Source organism: Astyanax mexicanus, chromosome 3 (genome assembly GCF_023375975.1).
Source record: "Astyanax mexicanus isolate ESR-SI-001 chromosome 3, AstMex3_surface, whole genome shotgun sequence".
Lineage (NCBI taxonomy): Eukaryota > Metazoa > Chordata > Actinopteri > Characiformes > Acestrorhamphidae > Astyanax > Astyanax mexicanus.
In genome coordinates, this window is record NC_064410.1 from 43,058,359 (window position 1) to 43,073,599 (window position 15,241).

A 15,241-nucleotide genomic window follows, 5' to 3' on the forward strand; every position below is an offset into this window, starting at 1 on the left:
AGGGTCACGGGTCACGTGGGACAACACAGGCACGAGGACAGACAGGAAACAGGGCCAGGACCTTACAGTAGCCATTTTACACTAATTTAAAACAAATGCCTATATTTAGTACTTATTGTTCATTTGCATATTAATATCGAATTTCATCTATGTATCTGTCTGAATCATTCTGGGGAACTGTGTCAAATGTGAAGTAAATTTTTAGGCTATTATACAATATAATATCTGGTTGTGCATAATATCTGCCTGTTCCAAGAAAGCAATGAACATCTGACTGTTAATGTCTGTCTGTTTTTTTTTTTTTTTCAATCCATAGCGCACTTGTTTTTCATTGCCAAGATAGCAATAAACCAGAAACGTAGCTGCACACACCTTATTTTGATACCATCACGCCCATTAGTGTACATTTATTCACAATAAAACATTGGCCCCAAAAAATCCAGCCCGAGCCCGTGCACAATCTGCTTGAGCATATATATATATATATATATATATATATATATATATATATATATATATATATATATATATAAAATCAACATTTGCGTTAAAATTGAGCTTTTAAAAAACATTTTCAGGCTGTTTAAATAAGTGAAATCTGTTCAGAATTATTTAAATGAACATTGCAACACTGAAGAAGCATAGACCTATTATTTAATAAAAACGCTTACTAAGAAGCGATCTCCCCATCTACTCTAATATAATTAACATTGTCTAAGAAAATAAAATACTTTCTAAACAAACTAATTCATTTACTTATATATAGCCTAAGTGCAAAACATAAAACAACAATACGACTATGCACTGCACAGTTATTAAACCGAAATAGACCAAGAACAAAAGCATAATTTGCAATTGCTTTTGTCTACGCTAATATAATTAACAATGTTTGAGAATATAAAACACTTTTTGAACAAAAGATTATTATTTTTTATTTTAAGCATACAGCCTAAGCACAGAACACAAAAACAGCATTAAGGCTATGTGGCGTCTTTTTGCTGTGGAATGCTATAGGAGCATGTTGAATTAACACACTCTACAAAGCCAACACACATGTTTTTACTATCAACAACTAACTTAAAGTAGCTCCATACCTCTGACTTTCCTTCGCATTGGGCCAAAGTTAGCTCCATTTTATTGACCTAGCTACATTGGCGTAGTGCAAACACAGTTTGATTTGTTACTTTACTATATTGTGATTATCATGCCATAGCTTTATATAAAATAAATATAGCATTAAAAAAACAGAGCCTCGGGTAGGGTCGGGTTTGGGCAGAGAATCTAAGCTCTAATTCACAAGCATCATTGCTATTTAAACGGCGCAGGCACAGGGTGTGAAAATAGACTGTTGGCAGGGTGTAAGATAGTAATCACACCACAATGTTCCTTGCACAGGATGCAAGATAGGGCCCATAGTATGTCATACTTACTATCTAGGAATCAGATACGAGTGGCAGTATAAATGTGCGGCAGACAGGTTAATATGAAAGGTTTCAGAAGAAAAGGAAAAACTCTCCTCCCTCAGTCTGTCTGAGACCGGAACACCTGCGAAACTCTGAGAGAAGTAAGTAGTGTCTCCTCCACATCACAGTAACAGCACGCCTGGCAGGTATCTGGCAGACGAGTGTGCTACAAAGATCAGAGCTCGACCTTGAGCTAATGCTTCTGCAAGACGTTCCCCCGCTGCATAGGGACATCATCAAGAGGAGCTGTGACCTCGCCAGTCATTCAGTGTATTTAATCTCCTCCAGCACTCCAGTCTCCAGTGCTACTTGTTACTTGCTCCTCATCGTTCCTTTAATGACCAGAGAACTGCATTTTACATCCATCACGGGGAGACTGAGCTGGAGACAGTCTGCAGAGGAAAAAAAAGAGATAGAAGTAGATCTGGCAACATTCCACGAAGCACAAAAGCACCAGAGACAGACCAAGGCTGTATAAACTGTGGATGGATATAAATGACATAAATACTGTACTATATTTTTCACATCATTTATTTTCTCGTCTGCTTCTTTCTGGTCAGGGCCATGGTGGGTCTGTACTGCAGCCTACCACTGGGAGCAAAGTAGCAATACCCCCTAAAGAGGGTACCATCCATCATAGGGTACCATAGACAACCATTCACTAACACCTGAACTCTTTAAACATAAAAAAAAACATTAAAAAAACTTCAGAGAATGCTGCAGTATTTAGAAAAGTATATATAAAAGTAGATTTAAATCAACATACTGACAAGTTAATTAACATGACAAGTATACTGATTATAAAGTTAATGTTATAAAACATTAAAAAGCTTAGAAGTGCAATACTTTGTTTAGTACTAGTCAACTGAAATTAAGTGTCAATACCAAATAAATATCCAAATATGCCAAAATATTTACATTTGTCAGACGTGTTCAAGCTATTGTGTAATGTGATTTTCTTAATAGATAATAATTTTTAAATACTCTGTATTTTTTAGTGTACAGAACCCTGAGCATAGCCCATCCTATCCAGAGGCGCAAAAAGGGGGTATGCAGCCTATGCGACGCATAGGGGCACTGCACTAGAGGGGGCGCCAAATAAATTTCCTCTCCGGAGAAACAGCCAATCAGCTTGCTGGTTTGCGGAGCGCGGTGGGAAAGTAATGACAGGACGCTGACGATTATAAATCAATCTGTATACTGTACATATCAATCTAGCTAGCTAGCTCAATTAATATTATTAAATGATATTGATATAATCTAAATATTTTCTCTTTTTTATGTTCCGCAAATGATATAAAATTTTTTTTTGCCCGCAACAAATCTTATTTATAGTAGAGATGTGTACATATAAAGAACCTTTTAATTTATATCAAGGCTTCAATTTAAAGGTTCCTCATACCCATATATCTATATTACAAATGACAGTGCTGCATGTAGATCATAGACATGTTTTATATCTTTCTTTATTCTTCATCTCTCACTGTTCTCACTTTTGGATTTGAAAATAAAACAATAATGCAGTAATGTCTAATAAAATCATGGTGGATTAAAAAAAAGAATGATGTGTCAGTGATGTAAGGTGTGTGTGTGTGTGTGTCTGTGTTTGAGGAAATATTCAGTGTGCTATGCAAATTGAATATTCAACATTTACACTTTACTCCTACATTAAAGGAGAAATTTGGCGTGAAATGGACTTAGGTGTAGTAAAACATGATAATGAGTACAAACATTTGTTGAATAGCCATATTTAGTTTTTCTCCAGAATTCTGAAATACAGCACTTTAAGGCGATGCTCCCAACAGACTTACTATGCAAGAGATAGGGGCATAGCTTTACCTATGCAAAGAAATCACTAATCTTACACCATTAACAAGCCCAAAGTAGCTCAAAACTTCATAGGTAGATTTCCAAAGGCCCTGTGCACTACCTGTGCACTTTAAAGGTCTCAGTGGCTTGTTTAAAATATCAGGGCCCTCAGAATTTGACAAAAATTTGACTTATTATTTTCACTATAAGTTTTCATTCTTTTTACACCATGTTTCTCCTCTAACACACAACAGTACATGTAACAAACTGTAACTAGCATTTCTGTTCTAATTAAACAACCATTTTTGCTACTTTCTTTGGTTTTCAACCCTCTGTACTGTACTCATACCGTCCGTTTAGCTCAGACTGTGGTTCGAGCCAAACCATGACTCTTCGTGTATCGTGATAAAATCCACTTAAAAAAGACTGTGTACCATTACAAAAAGAAAAACTTTAGTCTAGTTCTGATTTAATATTTTTGATCTTTAATTGAAGTATTTTTTTTTATCATAAAACAGCTTTCTCTGAATGTGTTTCTGAAAGATGGGCTGTCAAGTTCATTTTTCTAATGTGCAATAAAAAAGGGTATTTGGAAGAATCTGACAGATGCAGTTTGGGTTATTAATTGGCCTCCTTTTTGCATGATTTCTTAATCGCCTCAACTTTTTGGGAGGTTTCTTTTTAGTTAACAAATAGAGAAATAATTGGTTTTGACTGAGAAATTCTGTCTGAAGAAGTGTCTCATCGAGAAACATGAGGTCAGATTGAAGTCTTCTGACCAGCAGACATCATAAAAACGGATCTGGCACCGAACACCACCTTTGCTATCTGTCTTTTTCCAGTAGTTCTGCTGCAGAGAGGAAAGGTTCAAAACGTCTATCGGTTCCAGCAGTGTCTTTATTGCTTTTTCTTTTTGCTATAAAAGCGTCTTTGTGGATCTGCTGCCGTGTGCTAGCCTGTGAAGGCGGGTGGAAAAGCACGCGTTCGCTGGGTTGTATGACAGAGAGCAAAGGTCTTACTTACTTCCAACAGCTGAATGGGAAATAAGCTCAGAATATGAAGGCTAAAGAGAGAAACTTGGACAAAAGTCAGATAGCCTTGGCATGTGAACACAAGTTCTGTGTACCCCGTGGACGTAATGAGGGAGAGATGGAGATGGAAAAAAGAGAGAGAGAGAGTGGCGAGAGAGCGAGAGATGCACTTAAGCACTTCACTTTCAGTGCAACAAAGCTCCTGACCTGTAGCTCGGCTGTTGCTGGCAGCCGGTTTGCCCCTGCTCTGTCCTTGCCAGAAGAATCGACCTGTTGAGTTCAAAAGGAGCTAGAGGCCTCTGAGTGTATGGAGATAAGAGGCTCCCCCGGCCTCCCTTTTTTCTTTTTCTCCTCCTTTACCTCTCTCTTCCCTTGTGGCGGCTTAGGAGCGACCTCTCTGCATTTAATCACAAGGCTCTTTTAAGCACCTGTCTTAAAAAGTTTGACTTTTAACCTGTGTGTTGTGAATACAGGTCAAATGGAGCTCTAATTGCCTCTATAATAGTGTAATCCTCTGGCCTTAACATAGTACTGAATGTATTATCTGTATTCATAAAGGAATAGCTTGGTCAAAATTCAAGATGAAAGATTTTTTTTATTATTATTATTTTTCTAAATGTATCAGATCAGATAAAACATGTTTGGTGCCTGGAGCAAGCTTTTGCATTTTTATGCTGGAGCTGCTGTTAATATTAATATGTTAATATGTTTAACTTTATGGAGGAACCAATGATTTGAGGAACCTTCAAAAAAGCTTTGGCACTTTAAAAGGCAAAAGGCACTTTAGCGAACATTTTCTTCTAATAATTTTTTCCTTAAGGTTCTTCAAAATCCCTAAAGGTACTTTGAGGTTCCCCTACAGCTTAAAATTGAAGAGTCCTAAAAGTTCCTTAGAGAAGTTATGCTTTTAACAGAGTTCAAGGCTACTGTGAGATAAACTTTAGGGAGGAAAACAAGGGCAAACCTATACATATACTGCTTTTCAAATATCGTACAATTTTTACATAAACTAATTAATGTTACTTGATATGCTTGTCACTGTCCAAAAATATATTCCCACAATAGTAATTTTGCAAAAGAAATCCAAAATGTTTATAATTAAGCAATATAATTATATAATTAAGCAAGCGTGCCAATATTACACATTATAGCACAAACCTTAAGTGTAATAATTGCGATTATATACCACAGTTCCATTATTGATGTTTATTGAAAGATTTTGAGTTAAAGAGGACGAGAAAATACGATCTGTTTGGTCATAAAAACTCAGCGAGTTCAAATAGTTAAAATAGTAATAGAAATAACAAAAAAGATGCAGAGCTTTATAGACCTCAAATAATGCAAACCAAAATAAGTTCATATTCATATCATATATTTGGTGGAATAACCCTGGTTTTTAATCACAGTTTCCATGCATCTTGGATTGTTCTCCTCCACCAGTCTTACACACTGCATTTGGATTACTTTATGCCACTCCTTTTGCAAACATTCAAGCAGTTCAGTTTGGTTTGATGGCTTGTGATCATCCATCTTCCTCTTGATTATATTCTAGATGTTTTCAAGTTGATAAAATCAAAGAAACTCACATTTTTTAAGTGGTCTTTATTTTTTTCCAGAGCTGTTTATGTTTTAAATAAAAGTCTTTTTTTTAGTTCATTTTTGATTTTCCATGGTGATACATACATCCAGTCTATATAATAAACAATAACCACAATGCCTTTTTTTACAATAACACCAGTCAAGTCAAACCAAAACACCCAAGTTAAAAGGAATAAAATAAAATAAAATATAGGATTAGTCGAGTGCACAATGAAGTCTCTGATAAATTATGATAAAAACAACATTTAGACCATCTTAGTGGTTCTAGGCAGAGCACATTTTTACATAATCCAAAAAAGGGTCCCAAATTCTACAAAAGTTCGTATTAGAGCCATTTCCAATATCCAGAAGCCTTTCTAACCCTGCTAAATAAGTGTCTTTTAACTAATATATTTTGGATCATTGTTGTGAGAATTTGAGTGCATTCAGTGGCAAAAGCATTAGTAGGGTCAGGATGTTGGATTATCACCATGCCATCTTATCTCCTCAACTCCTTAACTCATCCCAAATGTATTGGAGGCAACATCATTACTCAGTCCAGAAAACACAGTTCCACCACTGCTTCACAACTCCTTTATCGCATGCCTGGCTTTAGACAAGGTGCCAATAGATTTGTGTGTTTTTTTTTTTCTAGAAAGTCCTACTCTGGTGCAGTACTTCTGTACTAGACAGGTTTTTTGTGTGCATTTGCACATCTGTGCCAGCAATTACTGCAACACAAAGCAAAACAGCTGAATGCATTTTTTTTAAATATGTATCCACTGTCTGAAATAACCAAAACTGTGGTAAACATTGAAATAATCTTACCAGAGGTTCCACAACATCACCCACACTCCACTGAAACCCGCTGTGGCGTCTGAGTTTAAGCTGCTTGACTGCGCTGACAGTGACGCAGCAGCAGCAGGTTCCCCGCAGGGTCATGTGTCTTCACGTAGAGATGTTTATTCATTTCCGTCGAGAGCTGCAGAGAGAAAAGACACCTGCCCCCCACCCCCTGCCTCCTCTAGGAGACATCTGCTCCCTCCAACACTCCAGAGCTTCTGCAGCTTCCAGAGACTTCCGCAGGCTGAGGCACATCTTCACGTAGAGCTCAGTAGGGCTGGGACTCGTTCCGTCCACAGCTCATACCTGTCAAGTTTTAGATTTAAAAATAAGGGACATTTTCCTCTGTCCACTCCCACCAGCCCACCAGCCCAACGAAGGTTCAGTATCCCTTACATTTTAAGACAGGTTTTAAAAAAATCTAAAATAACCACATGTGAAACACTTACAGACTACAATTAGATTATCAGAATCTGAAATGTTGTGGACATTCCTACATATGTCATTCTTTTAATACAGCCAAATTAAAACCCCTTTTCTAGATATTTAAAAAAAGGTTAAGATTTCATGTCTTTTTTGGCATAATGCACTCTTTTATATGATATTTTTTATTTATTTAATGGATTTAAAATTGAACAAAAGGTGCACAAATTCTGCAAAATGACTGTTGGTGACCTAAAAATAGTATCATGAGCTTTTACTAAAAGGACATGGACCAGATATATTCTATCAGTAAAAATTAGTCCTAATGGGCCTACTAAATTAATAATTTTTAATTAATACTTCTTTCTTTTGATCACTCCTGATCAGTTCAGTTCATTTCGGTCCTCTACACATTTCTAGTTAAACTGAGTCACAAACTTTATATATATATATATTTTTAAGAGGTTTAATCTGTGTGTTTTATTTCGGAGACGAGTATTTTTAAGCAGCTATCAGAAAAATCTCATCATAGTTTCCATTAACCTACCGTTACCTTTCTTTAAGAAAAATCGCTGTAGTATATCCAGATCTGTTTTAACATCAGCTGCTCCGACAAGCTGCCTGAACTCACAGCGACGGGGGGGCTACACTGACCCTCCTTTGCAAGCTGATTGGCTGTTTCTCCTGAAAGGCGGGACTTTCTCCTTGAACCGGCTCCACGATTGGTTAAGAGACACAGAGCGGTCAGTGCCCTGTCTCCTCAATAATATATGTTTTTTATTTTAATATAATACGGGACATTTACGGGAAAATACTAATACGGGAGGACGGCGGGAAAAAGGAGTAAAATACGGTAGTTTCCCGGCCAAAACGGGAGACTTGACAGGTATGCCACAGCTGCATGGCTCATCTGTCTCCCCTCAACCACAAAACACACACACACACACACACACACACACACACACACACACACACACACACACACACACACACACACACACACACACACCATGCCGAAGCTTCAGAAGCTGAAGAGTGTCTAAGTAACACAGGCGTTTTATAGGCAGCCTGCTACTGTAATGTGCAGGCAAGGCCAAAGTGCTGTCAGTGAGAAAACTGCTGGAAAAAGTTCACAGCTGTGGAGATTCCATTAACACCACAGATTTGCTTCATTTAGTAAGTTTTAGTGGAAAAGCCTCCAAGTAAATAAAGAAAAGTCAGGTCTTATGACTCAATGCATTCATCTTCCACGTACTGTTAAAGTAAATTTGACTAATTAGGTTTTATAGTCGTCTCTAAATCAGATTTGTTCAAAATATTCTAGCATTGCTGAGCTAATATACTACAACTAGTTCAAATGAGAATGTAAATTTTAAACAGTCAAGATAGAAAATTTTGTTATGTTCTCACCCAGAACACTGCACTGACCATGTGCATATCACCCTTCAGTGTGGATATGATTTCTGCTAGAGTTGGTTGTTTGTTTTGGATGGATAATTCTGACCAGATGCTGCCAGTCACAATCAATTAGAACATTTAGAAATGTACTACTGTACTAGGACTAAGTTAAGTAAAGCTAAGCTAAGTAAACAAAACTGTAATGCGTAAGAAAGTCAAACGAGCACTGAATGTTAATCTACACAGATTTCTCTGCTGTAAACTGTTTATTTGGGTGAGTAAAGTGTTTCTGCTTACTTACAGTGAGCTTAGATTTCCAGATTTCTACTAAGGCTGGGTGCAGCAGCATTATCATTAGCATCAGCGGCTAATGCTAATACTGCTCTAGCCTCTGTGCCTCAGTCTAAACTGAAACTCTTGTATATCACTGCACTTCAGTGGAGTGGCTTTTCTGCTCCTTACAACCTCACTGGTCAAATTCATACATAAAGCGCACCAGATTATAAGGTGCACTAATGATGTTTGGGAAAATGAAATAATTTTATGTGCACCTTGTAGTGTGAAAAAATATTGTACAGTTTTGTGTAAAACATGCCACAGAAAAAGGCAGCATGATGACATTATTTCACCAAAATAACATAAAAAAAAAACATTTTTTGGTGATATAAATGAATACTCAAACTCTTTCCATTAGAATTTTACATGCCAAGGCTTTCATTATCTCATATTGCTACAATTCTTAAAGAATTCCTAAAGCATATGAGATATGAGTTTTCAGTGATATTGCCCAGCCCTAGTAATTCTTTATGTATTTCTGATACACATATGACACTGTGAATTCAAGAATGTTATCTGTCAGGCTAGTCTATCAGGCCTCACCCAAACTCTGAAAATTCACACTGTTTTGCCCTGAGCTATCCAGTATTCAGCTTCACTCACAAGATAACACCTCACAAATTATACAGTTGTGGGCTTTCCCAAGCTGTCCCCTGTGGTAACACTTTATGATGAGCAAACATACTGCTATCCTAAGACTTCATTGTAAATTCACACACTGTTGTTGTTGTAACTCTGCATTGCAAAAGAGTTCTTTACATCCCTGTAAAAAAAAGTCAATTGTTGTGTCAATCAATTGTTAGTTCATTAAAACACTACAGCTCTGGAAAATAAATAAGAGACCACTTATTGCTAATGAGTTTCTTTAATTTTACCAAATTGAAAACCTCTGGAATATAATCAAAAGGAAGGTGGATGATCACAAGCCATCAAACCAAGCTAAACTGCTTGATTTTTTGCACCAGGAGTGGCATAAAGTTATAAAACACAAAAACAGTGTGTAAGATTGGTGAGAAAACTGTGGTTAAAAACCAGGGTTATTCCACCACTCTTAAAACTTTATAAATAAGAATTTGTTTTCTATGGATTATTTAAGGTCTGAAAGCTCTGCAATTTTTTTTTGTTGTTGTTGTTATTTCAGTCATTTCTCATTTTCTGCAAATAAATGCTCTAAATGACAATATTTTTATTTGGAATTTGGGAGAAATGTCCGTAGTTTATAGAATAAAACAACCATGTTAATTTTACTCAAACATTTACCTATAAATATCAAAATCAGAGAAACTGATTCAGAAACTGAAGTGGTCTCTTAATTTTTTTTCAGTACTGTATGTCTGAGAAAGAAACTAAAACTGAAGATTCCACAGCAATTAAAGTTTTAATCCTAGAATAACACATCCAAGCCAGGAACCGTTTAAGAACCTTTACTTTTTAGGAGGAGACATGATGACACGCAAAGACACGGCGCTGTAAAAGTGAAGAAAACGATGTCATAAAACTGGAGGAGAGAAGTCTAGCTCCACAGACAGAGAGAGGAAACGCCCTCCACTCATTCACAGACTCCTCCAGCAGGGCCAATCTGCTGCCAGGGTCGATTGCAATTCCAGAGGCGCCACAACACACGCTCCTGACGGCTGATACACACTGTCTGATTGCTGCAAATTGAAGCACAAATAACACCTGTCGACCCACAGAGCCTCAGACTCTCTTTCAGCGCCGAGCGGTTCAGGGTATTGTTGATGAAGAGCAACACTGAAAACATGATCAAGTATTCTTCCATTTTCTTTCTAGGTAATAATTTTTTTCCTCTGCTCTTGAGATGAACGTATTCATCACATGCACACTTACGGCTTAGGTTGGAGGGTCATTAAAATAATTGTGATATATGTATGTATAGGATGGCCTGTGTGAATGGCAGCGTGATTAAATAACACAAATATCCATAATGCACACATTCTGAATAAAAATTAAATACACATATCAATGATGTTAGGCAAGGGCAAGGTATGTGTGCATGTGTGGAATGAGTATCAGAACCTGATTGTGTTGAATTTCACTATTATTTTCATGAAAGGTAGGCGAGGAGGAGAAAACCCTTGCTGAGGAAAAAAAAAAAAGCTATAGGTGTTAAATACCACTGTTGATTGTCACTGCTGAACTGAGAATAGCCAATTAACTGTGGTATGCGGGCAACATCCTCTGAGCACTGATGAAGAAGTAGAGAAGTAGAGCTTCTGACTCTGAATTTACATCTATCTACAAGGTGGATGAACTAGCTTGGAGTCTCTAATAGAGAATACTGAGAGAAGAGTGTGTGTTTAGACACAGTGTTTAAAAACTCCAGCAGCACTGCTGCCAGTGATCAACTCATACCAGAACAACACATACAATCACTTCTCCACCATGTCAGTGTCACTGCAATACTGACAAATCAAATCAGGTTAGATGTATTGTGACATCACAGAGTACAGATGTACAGGTTAGTGAAAAACTTGAGTACAGTCACTTACCACTTAAATGATAGCTGCTCCCTGGTGGTCCTTTGGGGTCCTGACTATTGCAGACCTGAGTGAAAGGAGCAACATTAGGTATACACAGAAACAGAAGGACTGCAGTGTGTTATTGCAGAACTATGAAGTGTAGAAACAGGAAGTTGGTCCTAATTTTATAATTGATCAGTGTATTTCTCCATTAATGAAGGCACTTGAAAATAATGAAAATAACTTACAGTAGTAAAGAAATTAACTGATTTTCCCTAAAAGTCAGAAATTGTCCATATATGGTTAATCATTGGAATAGCTTAATTGTTGGAGAAGCTACCTGCAGGTAGGATTTTTAAGGATTGGACATTTTGGAGACTTCTTTACTCATCTTGTGGTCTGCTCTTGGACTAAACTTGAGGTTGAACAGCCTCATATAGTAATTAAGTTGTTTAAAATGTTCTTCATTTGTAAATTATATGATTTCTAAACACTAGAACAGCTGATTTATTATTGTTCAAAAAGATTGCATATTGTTGCTGTCCAATGAAAAACAAGTATTTCCATTTTTGTCCCTTACACAGTGTCAAAATTTCTTGATTAATGGTCCAATAGAAGTTTTTCAAAATAACCAAGAATAAACCACTTTTACACCAACTTCCTTTCAACATAAAAAAAAGGTTTTATCTCTCTTCTGTATCTTTGCTGTTTGGAGACACACATTTTACATTGGACAGCGATTATATACTCTTTTTCTTCCCATACTCATCTGAGTCCAAAATCATCTCTAACCATGTTCTAATCTTCTGCAGCTGATGTCTTGCACCTGATTCTAATTTTAAACATTTTAAATAGTGATTAATATTGCTGTTCTAACAGCACTGTATATCAATTACATTTAACAAATATTTGTCAAATGATATTCCTCAGTTTTTTGAGTGTTTAGTTATATTATCACTAGCTCTCAATATTGTTCAAATAATGACCAAATTAGCAAATATGTGTAAATATGTAAAAAAAAAATAAATACTATGCAACTCCTTAGCTAATCATTAGTGAGGTCTGTGAGAGCAAGCAAAACAAAACAAACAAGATGCCAAGTCTAGAATAGGAAACCACTGCTTGAGTTCCAGGAAGAATTAATTATTGTAATGAAGGAGAAAACAAGGCAGACGAGTTGGCTGGACACACTTGCAAGCTTTGCTTATTAGTCCATGAATCCAAGACTGTAAAGACTGAAAAAAATCACAGACAGCAAATGGAGATCCATTCATTTGTCCATTTATCATTTGTCTATCCATCCATATGTTCATAAATCCACCCATCCTTCTTCTTATCTGCTTCTTCCAGGACAAGGTCATGGTGGACCTCCATAAAAAAAACAAAAACAAATAAAGACGATAAAATAAAGAACAACTTAAAATGATGTTACTATATAAACAGTTTAACTCAGTATATTTAATCATGCTAACTTTAAATGTTTTTTTTTCTAACAACTTCTAAAAACTAGGAAGTTGGTATGTCAAAAGTCCAAAGCAAACTCTGGTTAGTTAGTCAGTTTAAGATATCATTAAGATATGTCATCAGGTGACCTATCATGTTTTAAAGTGTTGATTGTTAGAGACAACAGCTATTGATTATATGGAACATTGGGCTAAAGTTTCCTTCACTACAGTTCTCTACAACATTAGTGCATAGAAGGGATTACAGACACATAGTTGAAGAGAATTAGAAAGTGGTGGAATAAGATTACTCAAGTTTTAGTTCTGCTTCTCAGTTTGGTAACAAAACATGCTAAATTGAGTAATCAAAATTCATTATGTATATGAGTCTGCATTGCTTGCCTCTCAACTTGTTTACTTTTTATTCCACCTACATGAAATAACTTCTTACACTGCACAGGGTGAGACCTTTCAAATCTTAGACTCCTGAAATTCTGGTGCTGTGGTGATGAGATTTGATTTGAGATGATTTGGTTGAGATTAATTCCTGGCTCTGCAGAAGCAGGCAGTTAGACGGTTGCGCCACTTGAGAGATGTGAAATTTAAAATCTGTGTTCAAGAAAATAAAGAAAAGTAAATTTGCTTAAAATAATGTGTTTTGCAGTGTATATTCACAAGTGACAAAGTGATAAAACAGTCTATCACAAGCTGAATAGAAAAAAAACACTTTGAAAAATGTAAAAAATGTTAAACTACAGATTTTTTACCAATGCTTTTTTTTTCAAGTTACTCAACTTGTTTTGTTGTTGGGCACAACTAACGTTGTTGACATAAAATTTTTCAATTCAAATTAAGTTTTAGCTTAATTTTCACTGTTTTTTTGTATGAATCTTATCTTCTTTTGATCTTAATTTCTTATTAATTAAACAAGTTTTTTTTATTCTTATTCTATTTTTTATTTTTATCTATTTATATATTTTATTTATTGTTATTTGAAAAGGATTAAATGTAGTTATTATTTTCTTTGTCATGTCAATCCCTGTATTTGTAAATGCTCAGCTACATTGAAAATGAGGGTTGCCAAAAGTCAAAATAAAGGTTCATTGATTGATTGATTGATTGATTGATTAAATTATCATCTGTAATCAGCTGAGACAGTCATGGGCGGAGCCTACCCAAGGTAGCTGTGACATTTGAATCGTGCTGAATCCTGCATTGACTCTTTGTAAAGCTTTTAATAGAATCATTTTACATGGTCCATCATAATACTAGTGCACCTCGCATTTTGTCGTTATTATTATGGAATATATTCATTTGTTTACCCATTTAAATTTCAGGTTTAGTGGTGGAATCTTCCAATGGAAATTTAAAGTATATAAAGTGTGAACATAGAAGCTACATGTTAAACTAAAGAACTCTGGAGCCCTTTAAAGAATCTCACTCAAAGTAATAACAGTTCACAGGGAGTAAAATTGAGGGAAGAAATAGTGTGAGTACCTGTGCAATAACTTTCCAGTCTTCTATTTGAGTTGTCACTGATTGACACTGACATGCATGGTGTTTATCTCAAATATCAGCCCTCACTGCAGATATAACAAGTGCTGGTAATATATGGCATCCTTAACATAAAGCACTGCAGCGCAGTTCATTCATTCAGATTAAACTCTCATTTAGGTGCGCAAGAGAGAGAGAGAGAAAGAAAGAGGAACGAGCAAAGAGAGCTCATGGCACGCCGAGCTATTACCATAAAGTGTAATATATATAAGATGAAAGAATGATGAAGGATTGCCATTCAAATGGAGTGTGATATCTCATCTACGAATCCCTCCACCTCTGGAGTTTCGGCGTGCAAATTCTTTTCTTCCGAGCTCATCAATCTGGCTTATGCAAATGATGCTCCTTTAATTGGGTTGGGCATAGTCATGTGGGAGAATATTGATTATCTTAGTGGAGGATGTGTTCAGCACAGTTAACCAATGGAGGAAGCCCATTAAGCCGCGTGTTACATGGAGTCTGACGCTGCTGCTGCTGTTGCTGCTTCTTCAGGGTTTGCTGTTCTGTAGGGAGCAGCAGATAAGCCGGTCCTGACCTGCCTGGGGGCCCATAAGCAAAATTCTGCTAAGGGGCCTTCCTACCTGACCCGCAAGTCATGGAAACCATTTGTAATTGCGGTCACACCTGACACCCCAGTGCTCCCAGTACAATTCTCCCTGCTTTAAAACAGTTTGCTCCATCTGTCAATCTAAGAGGAATAATAAGTCAACCTACACACAACAGAATAAGGTACCACAAACATAAACAGAGCTCCTGCAAAAATGACAGACACTACTACTACTATTACTACTGTTACTTACTGTTATGTCTTGGGTGAACTCTTATTATTTAATTTATTGAGAGCTGTGCTTCCATATGCCCCAGCACATCCAGAAAACCAATAT